At 40.6% G+C, this 10,000-nt stretch overlaps 1 protein-coding gene across 1 annotated transcript in view; it reads left to right on the forward strand.

The window, feature by feature from the left end:
* The window catches only part of LOC133615585 (jupiter microtubule associated homolog 1-like), a 40,865-nt gene that overhangs the window by 4,022 nt on the left and 26,843 nt on the right, over positions 1-10,000 (forward strand). The window lies entirely within an intron of this gene.

Here is a 10,000-nt window from a genome sequence, read left to right on the forward strand (position 1 = left end):
AAGGTTGGTGACCCCTGCCCTAAACTATCGTTTAAGGTCTAGGTCCAAAGTATATAAAGTCACCAAAAAGGAATGGACAATGAAGGTGAAGGCAAAAGAGTGAGGACGGTCCTGACCAGATATCTAGATCCCTAGTTTGATTGATGTAAAATGTTCTCCATCACATTGTTTAGGTGTCTAATAAGAATAACATAAATAATAATACCTACTCAGTGGCCTAGTGCAGTGGTTCTTAAATGGGGGTACTTGAAGGTATGCCAAGGGGTACGTGAGATTTTTTTTAAATATTCTAAAAACAGCAACAATTCAAAAATCCTTTATAAATATATTTATTGAATAATACTTCAACAAAAAATGAATGTAAGTTCATAAACTGAACATCAAATCAAGTAGGCTATTCCATTCATTACCATGAACCCAGAGTTTCCCCCATGCCATGATGGTTTGACCCTCACTAAAATGTCCGTCAAAAAGAACTGAAAAGAAATGCAACAATGCAATATTCAGTGTTGACAGCTAGATTTTTTGTGGACATGTTCCATAAATATTGATAAAGATTTCTTTTTTTGTGAAGAAATGTTGAGAATTAAGTTCATGAATCCAGATGGATCTCTATTACGAACCCCAAAGAGGGCACTTTAAGTTGATGATTACTTCTATGTGTAGAAATCTTTATTTATAATTGAATTATTTGTTTATTTTTCAACAAGTTTTTCGTTATATTTTATATCTCCAAATAGTTCAAGAAAGACCACTACAAATGAGCAATATTTTGCACTGTTATACAATTTAATAAATCATAAACTGATGACATAGTGCTGTATTTTACTTCTTTATCTCTTTTTTTCCAACCAAAAATGCTTTGCTCTGATTAGGGGGTACTTGAATTAAAAAAATGTTCACAGGGGGTACATCACTGAAAAAAGGTTGAGAACCACTGGCCTAGTGGTTAGAGTGTCCGCCCTGAGTTTGTGAGATTGTGAGTTCAAACCCCGGCCGAGTCATACCAAAGACTATAAAAATGGGAGCCATTACCTCCCTGCTTGGCACTCAGCATCAAGGGTTGGAATTGGGGGTTAAATCACCAAAAATGATTCCCGGGCGCGGCCACCGCTCCCCTCACCTCCCAGGGGGTGAACAAGGGGATGGGTCAAATGCGGAGGACAAATATCACCACACCTAGTGTGTGCATGACAATCATTGGTACTTTAACTTTTAACTTTAACTTAATAAATATTTTATTAATTTATGATGGCTCAGGTGTGATTCACCACAATAGGGCCCCACAGCACACTGGATTCCAGTTAATTGAAATACCACAACACTGGATATTGTTCAGATAAGTTAAATGTAAGAACTTGCACACAAAGCAACACTGGAGGTGACTTATGACCTGCGCATTTTCCACGCATGCGTATTAGGTCGCATTGCGCCGGCGGACGGTGGCATTGTTGTGTATGGACACGGATAAGGTCAGGTGGGATTTACCCTAGATAACCTTATCCGGCTTAGTGTAAACGGGGCCTCAGTGACTGTAGAATCCACCTGGTGCAACAGCTCTCCAAGGTGAGAACACTCCTTTTAACCGCAGACTATTGGACACATTTAATCTGATGCAGGTTTTAACTCGGGTTATGACCGAAAGGACAAGATCATAGGTTACAAGCGGCCGAAAGGAGTTTCCTCTGTCGGGTGGCGGGGTTTTCCCTTAGAGATAGGGTGAGAAGCTCTGTCATTTGGGAGGAGCTCAGAGTAAAGCCCCTCCTCCTCCACATTGAGAGGAGCCAGATGAGGTAGTTCGGGCATCTGGTCGGAATGCCCCCTTTAGTGCGCATCCGACTAGTAGGAGACAACAGGGAAGACCCAGGACACGGTGGAGAGACTATGTCTCCCAGCTGGCTTCGGAATGCCTCGGGATCCCCCGGGAAGAGTTGGACGAAGTAGCTGGGGAGAGGGAAGTCTTGGCTTCTTTTCTTAGGGCGGGGTTCAGCAACCCGCGGCTCTAGAGCAGCATGTTAAGTTAAAGTTAAAGTACTAATGATTTTCACACACACACACACACACACACTAGGTGTGAAATTTGTCCTCTGCATTTGACCCATCCCCTTGTTCACCCCCTGGGAGGTGAGGGGAGCAGTGGGCAAGAATCATTTTTGGTGATTTAACCCCCAATTCCAACCCTTGATGCTGAGTGCCAAGCAGGGAGGTAATGGCTCCCATTTTTATAGTCTTTGGTATGACTCGGCCGGGGTTTGAACTCACAACCTACCGATCTCAGGGCGGACACTCTAACCACTAGGCCACTGAGTAGGTGGCCTAGTGGCTCTTTAGCACCGCCCTAGAGGCTCCCTGGACCTCTTTCAGAGATGTGTGAAAATGAAAAAAGATGAAGAAAAATGTATATTTTCTGTAGGAGAACAAACATGACACAAACCTTCCTAATTGTTAGAAATCCCACTGTTTATGTCACACATGCGTCACTGATGAGGGCATTTGGCAAGCACCGTTTTGTCCTACTAATTTCAGCGATCCTTGAACTGATCGTAGTTTGTTTACATGTACAACTTTCTCCGATGCTACCACAGAAAGACGTGTTTTATGCCACTCCTTTGTCTCATTTTGTCCACCAAACGTTTTATGCTGTGCGTGAATGCACAAAGGTTAGTTTTGTTGATAATAGTTTTTCATAATTACGTGCAGTTTTACACTTTTTTTATCACTAAAGATAGTCTTCAAATATAATTAAACGCAGGGATAGTTACAGTTTAGGGAAACTGATCCAGTTTTGGAGTCAAACCCACTGAAGGGCTGCTCATCCTGAAGGCATGCAGTCATATCATAGCTGTAAGTCATTGGGTCTCGCCTCCACGCCTCCCACTTGGCACAGAAAACAATGCAAAGAAAAATGTGCCGTCTCAGTCAGTGGGTGACGGTGGAAGGGAACGTAAATTGCATTTCGAGTGGGAGAAATGATCTTATTTGCTGGATTTCTGCTGAGCAAACGTCAGTGATTTGATCTGGCACGTGTAGCAAGGGGCTCTGGAGTGGTGGGGGTTCTTTGGGGATAAGCTAAGCCTCCCAAATCTCTCCTTTTTTAGATCTTTGCTCCTTTAAGGTCTCATTTACTGCTCATCTCTACGCCTGGTTGTTCTCAAAGGGCCCGACGTCCAGGCAAACGGAATCCTACGAACAGCTTCCTTATCAGCCATCTTTAGCTGCAAACAGCCCCCCAACAGTCCACCGACCTATTATCTGTCTGCTAAAGCTGTCATTTGCACTGTGAATCTTGGGTGGGGTCCGCTGCCAGCCAGGCCGCTTAAAGCCCCTCCACCGCCCTCTCTCTCTCTCTCTCTCTCTCCCCCCATTTGCAATAAGCGTGGAAAGCATGAGCTCATCCCCTGGCCCAGTAGGTGAGCTCTGCTTTAGTCGTTTCCCACCAGAGCCAAGCAGAAGCGGGACAGTGCACGCACTGATTTGATAGACAACACACAGGACACAGGAAGTGCACATTTGCTGTCTTTCCATATTAGATGTTAGCAGGCCCCTTGGACAGCTGCTCAATAGTGTGTCAGCTGGTGGCTTCAATGACTCTGAGAGAGCAGTTTGCTAGGGGGAAAAAAATAAGGGAGGGGTTCAGTCTTGCATTTTTTTCTGTCCTGTACAGCAAGAAAAAAAAAAAAGGCCTCTTCCTTTTTATTATTGTCTTCCTTTTGTCCAACGGGTGGTGTGAGGATACTTTGTTTGCCAAGTCTATTCATCCAGTGACCCACATCCGATGGACTTTTAACCTCTGCGTTCTAGTGTTGTCCCGATACCAATATTTTGGTATTTTAGATACTTTTCGGTACTTTTCTAAATACAGGGGACCACAAAAAATTGCATTATTGGCTTTAGTTTAACAAAAAAATCTAACGGTACATTAAACATATGTTTCTTATTGCAATTTTGTCCTTAAATAAAATAGACTAGACTTAGACTTAGACTTCCTTTTTATTGTCATTCAAATTTGAACTTTACAGCACAGATAAGAACGAAATTTCGTTACATAAGCTCGTGGTAGTGCAGGATAAAAAAGTAATAAGGTGTGTATATATAAATAAATAAATATATATAAAAAAAAAATATATATATATATATATATATATATATATATATATATATATATATATATATATATATATATATATATTAGGGATGTCCCGATCCAGGTTTTTGCACTTCCGATCCGATACCGATATTGTTTTTGCATTTCCGATCCGATACCGATACTGACCGATACCGATACTGGCCTATCCGAGCATGTATTAAAGTTTAAAGTTATTTAGCCTACTTAGTTGTCAGAATCATGTTGAAAAGGGTTTTAGTACTCTTGATAACAACTAGCCAGCTGAATTAGGGGAGTTTGAATAATACACAATGGTTGGTAACAAGAAACTGACCTGTTTATTCAAGGATAAACACAAAATAGACAAAATTATACATGACAAACAGAAATGGCATCATTGAACTAGGGCTGGGCGATATGGCCTTTTTTTAATATTGAGATATTTTAAGGCCATATTGCGATACACAATATATATCTCGATATTTTGCCTTAGCTTTGAATGAGCACTTGATGCATATAATCACAGCAGTATGATGATTCTATGTGTTTTGATTGATTGATTGAGACTTTTATTAGTAGGTTGCACAGTGAAGTACATATTCCGTACAATTGACCACTAAATGGTAACACCCGAATAAGTTTTTCAACTTGTTTAAGTCGGGGTCCACTTAAATTGATTCATGATACAGATATATACTATCATCATAATACAGTCATCACACAAGATAATCACATTGAATTATTTACATTATTTATAATCCAGGGTGTGGAGGGGGGCGCCTGATGTAAGTGTCAAAAAGACAGCCAAAAGAGTTTGATATGAGAATAAATCTAAAGTTAAAATATAGGGCAGAAATGCACCCATTTGCAGGAAATGTAGTCTTGATTTTCTAAATGTTCTTTCAAGGCTTGCATGTCTACATTAAAACATTCTTCTTCATACTGCATTAATATATGCTACTTTTAAACTTTCATGCAGAGAAGGAAATCACAACTAAAAAAAATCACTAATTTTTTCATACGGTGTTGATGTGAAAATTTTTGCCATTTTGATGGTGTGGAGTCTGGACGTGTGGCACCGAATGGAGATAAGCGTCTCGACAGACGTCACAATATTTGAACAATGATGACGAAAACTGTTGTCTCTGTCGTGTCCGTGTGTCGAAAATTGTTATGCGCTTATTTTTTTATTTGATTTTGTGCGTGGCATAGATTTGCCGTGCGCAGATGACGCTTGAGCAGGCGCGCACCTTAGCGGCTGCGCTAGCATCACAGCTAACGTTAGCCATGCCGCTACCTCGCTCTCTGCTGGGAGAGGACGTATACGTATGTGACGTATGACGTGACAGTATGTGACGTATGACATGACAGTATGTGACGTATGACGTTACAGTATGTGACGTTTGTAAGAATGTGCGCTCGCTGTCTGTGAGAGGGAGACACAGGAAAGAGTGAGAAGAGCCTGTCGTGTAATGCCAGCAGCTAAAAGCAACTGCGTGAGAATTGTGGATGTGTTGAATGTGTGCTGGAAAATGCGGAACGGAAATAACGGAGCAGCAGAAAAGTGGAATGTATTATTTAAATAGGTGCGTTGGAAAACACGGACCGGAGTTTTTTTTTTAAACTGGATCTGGATTGGCATTTTCCCATGCCTTGCCGATACGCAATTTTTGGCAAATATCGGCAGCCGATCCGAACCAAATATCGGATCGGGACATCCCTAATATATATATAAATAAATAAATAAATAGATTACTGTACAGATAAATATATTGCAGTTTTTCACATACGTCCACGTTTATGGATGTATGTTATATTGTCTTTTTTTATTCCAGCGAGTTAATCCATTTTGGGGGGAGTTGAGGTGATAATTTAATAATGATGCGTTCAAGAGTCTTACGGCTTGACGGAAGAAGCTGTTACAGAACCTGGAGGTTCTGCTTCGCAGGCTGCGGAACCTCTTTCTAAAGTCCAGCAGTGAAAACAGTCCTTGGTGGGGGTGGGAGGAGTCTTTGCAGATTTTCTGAGCCCTGGTCAGGCAGCGGCTTTTTGCGATCTCCTAGATAGGAGCTCCGGTGTGTAGGGACCAGGTTATATTGTCAGTTATCTGCACCCCCAGGAACTTGGTGCTGCTTACTTTCTCCACCGCTGTGCCGTTGATGTAGAGTGGAGCGTGGCTGGACTGTCGTGAACAGTAGTGAATAGTGAACATACTTGTCTTTTAGTAGTAAGTAAGCAAACAAAGACTCCTAATTAGTCTGCTGATGTATGCAGTAACATATTGTGTCATTTATCTACCTATTATTTTGTCAACATTACAAAGAACACGTGGTAGAAAAATAATTATTAATGTACTTGTTCATTTACTGTTAATATCTGCTTACTTTCTCTTTTAACATGTTCTATCTACACTTCTGTTAAAATGTAATAATCACACATTCTTCTGTTGTTTGATACTTTGCATTAGTTTTGGATGATACCACACATTTGGGTATCATTCCGATACCAAGTAGTTACTAGGGATGATGTTTGTTAAGAAATTATCGATTTCAATGCCATTATCGAATCCTCTTATCGAACCGATTCCTTATCGATTCTCTTATTGAATCCAAATAGGTTGTTGTATATGGAAAAAAAACACAATACTTGGTTTAACAAAAGCTCACTTTTATTTTTTAAGAAAAAAATAAAATAAACAGAGCAAACAGTGTCATGAATGTCATCATCTGAAATAGGATAACATTAACATTATTTTAATTCACATCTTGCAAGCACTAGTTTATTAAACAGACCTGCAAACTCTGTAGTGGTGTAGGCTACAAGATACCGTTAACGTTATCAGACACATACAAAAATGCTAACGTTACCGTTAGCCACTGACTACGCTTAGGTAACGTTAGTCTAGCTAACATTACTGCAGTCCTGGTTGACATAAGAGGTAACGTTATTTTAGCCTAAAGGCTACAAGTGAGCAGATATGGAAATTAACCGGCAACAGTTAACGTTAGTTACTCACCGGCACTATCACTGGGACTGCAGGTTGAAGCAGAGGAAGAGGGGTGTGCTTCGTCATCTCTGTCGCTGCTTCTCCATGTGTCGAAGACACGACACCTTTCTCTAACCTTCAGGTTATGTACCACCTGAACATGTTTCAACATGTTTGTTGTATTGCTCCCCTTACAGGAAAGCGAAGCCTGATAATAATTGCAGATAGCCGTTTCCTCGTCGTATTTCTTAGTAAAGTGAACTCATGCCTTGTAGCGTTTTTTTCCGGTCCATTGTTGTTGCTGCTTCTGTATCTGCCGTCGAATGACTGAGCTACGTCATTTCCTGTGACTTCGATAACGGGAACCGTTTCTTATAAAAAATGATTCGAATCCATGGAATCGGTTCTTTTCTTATCGAACAATCGGGAGAACCGGTTTTCGAACATCCTCCCTAGTAGTTACAGGATCATACATTGCTCATATTCAAAGTTTTCATGGGTGCAGGGACATATTTCCTGAGTTTATAAACATAGTATAAATAAATTTAAAAAAACGGAAGAAGATGTTGTGATGCCAAAAAATATTGACGTAATCATAGTAGTATCGACGCTACTGTACTTGGTGTCATTACAGTGGATGTTAGGTGTACATCCTCCAATGGCGTTTGTTTACATTGTGACGCCGGTGAGCTACTGTGTGTAGTGAAGCATGTTTAGCTATTCCTCGTCCTGCAGTGATAATGATACATGTAAGAAACTTACTTTATTTGTCGCCATGGAGGCGAGGATTAGTGATTTAGACGTAGCTAAAACACTGCAGACTGGGGGTGGACTTTAGCCATGTCTTAAAGCACCTCTTCCTGAGGGCGTTTCAGTGTTATAACTTCACCTTTATCTTTAGTTTTTAAGCCAAAATGCTTCCGTTGTCGCTTTTCTGTCTACACACTGTGTCTGCTTGTAAGTACTACGTGATTGTGCGCTGCCGAACATGCTCCTCTGCTCGTAAAACCAGCAATGACACGACGTGACGACAGAGACGCGGGGGCGGTGGACCGGTACGTTTCAGAGGCGGTATAGTACCCAATATGATTCATTAGTATCGCGGCCCTATACTAATACCGGTATACCGTACAACCCTACTGCGTTGTAATGTTAACCTCCAGAAACGACGCTGGATTATATGTGCCAGTAGTCATTTAAAAATGGCGTTCAACGCCCTGGTGTGTCACTGCAAAGGAATCTGAAGTTTTAGCAGCTAGCTGTAGTCAGCTGCAGGGCAGACCTCCTAAGGCAAGCTCGCTGCCAGCGTAGAGAGCAGAGACGACATATGAATGCATTTGTTAGTTGTTAGTTGTGTGTGTTCAAATGATGTGCTGGCTCTGGCAGCCCCTGTGTTTTATTGGGTTTTATTGCAATATTGATTTTTGTTGTTTTGTTATTTTAGCACCGCGCTTCTGGATGTGATTGATGATCCAATTAATTGATGGGTGTGCTCACTTCAATGGATAAATGTCAAAGAGAAGCCTATTTTCCCCTGAGGACAGAAAATAATAGGAGTAATTACCTTTTTTTTCTGAGTTGAGCTTAACATGGGCGTGTTCACCATAACACTCACTGCCGGTAGCGCTGGGCGATATGGATGAAAAAGTATATCTCTATATATTTTTACTTATATGCGATATATATTTTCCGGTGAAAAGATATTCATTTTTGAGCCCAGTTAGTCAAGATGGGTATTAACAGCACAGAAAAGAAACTGTTTAAGTAGCACAGAATTACATAACATACACAAATACCTACTCAGTGGCCTAGTGGTTAGAGTGTCCGCCCTGAGATTGATAGGTTGTGAGTTCAAACCCCGGCCGAGTCAAACCAAAGACTATAAAAATGGGACCCATTACCTCCCTGCTTGGCACTCAGCATCAAGGGTTGGAATTGGGGGTTAAATCAGTAAAAATGATTCCCGGGCGCGGCCATCTCTGCTGCTCACTGCTCCCCTCACCTTCCAGGGGGTGAACAAAGGGATGGGTCAATTGCAGAGGACAAATTTCACCACACCTAGTGTGTGTGTGACAATCATTGGTACTTTAACTTACTTTTTTGCTATTTTACCACTCAGATATTTGATGGTTTTCAGTGATCCAATACCACACCCAAAAATCTACCTTAATATGTTCTTTCACTTGCACGTGTTATCTTATGAATTTTCAATTTTACAGTTATTTGTACTTTTCGGTTTCCAAACCTGAATTTTGTTTTGTTCAATTTCAGGGACATTTTATTTTTCATCAAACCAACAGTTTAATTTAATAATTTGCTTTATTACTTCTAAGGGCCGTTACAAGTCTTCCCCGGAGCAAAAACTACAAACATCAATGTATCTGATACCAAATGTTATTGATGTACATAATAGTAGGAGACCCAATACTGACCCTTGTGGGACACCACAGGTAATGCATACCTTTTCAGACTTCTTGACCTATTTGTACAAACTGTCGTCGATTTTCTGTATAACTTTTTAACCAATGTAGAGACACCCCTCTGACACCAAGGCCTTCCATCTTTCTCATCAATATATCATGGTTAATTGTGTCAAAAGCGTTTTTTAAATCAATGAATATACCCACTGCATATTTCTTGTCATCTACAGAGTTTAACTCCTCTACCAGCTCTGTTAATACCATTGATGTTGATCTTCCTGCATGGAAACCATATTGACTGTCCATTAGCAAGTTATGTTTTTTTAATGAATTTGTTCAACTTTGCAACAGTTTTGGAGATCTGTGAGAGTAAGGATATAGGCCTGTCGTTGTTAAAATGGTGTATGTCACCAGTTTTATATATTGGAATGACTGTCTATTTTAATTTTTTGTGGGAATGTACCGGTTCTGAATGATCAATAACACATG

Source organism: Nerophis lumbriciformis, linkage group LG22 (assembly GCF_033978685.3).
Source record: "Nerophis lumbriciformis linkage group LG22, RoL_Nlum_v2.1, whole genome shotgun sequence".
In the NCBI taxonomy this organism is placed as follows: domain Eukaryota; kingdom Metazoa; phylum Chordata; class Actinopteri; order Syngnathiformes; family Syngnathidae; genus Nerophis; species Nerophis lumbriciformis.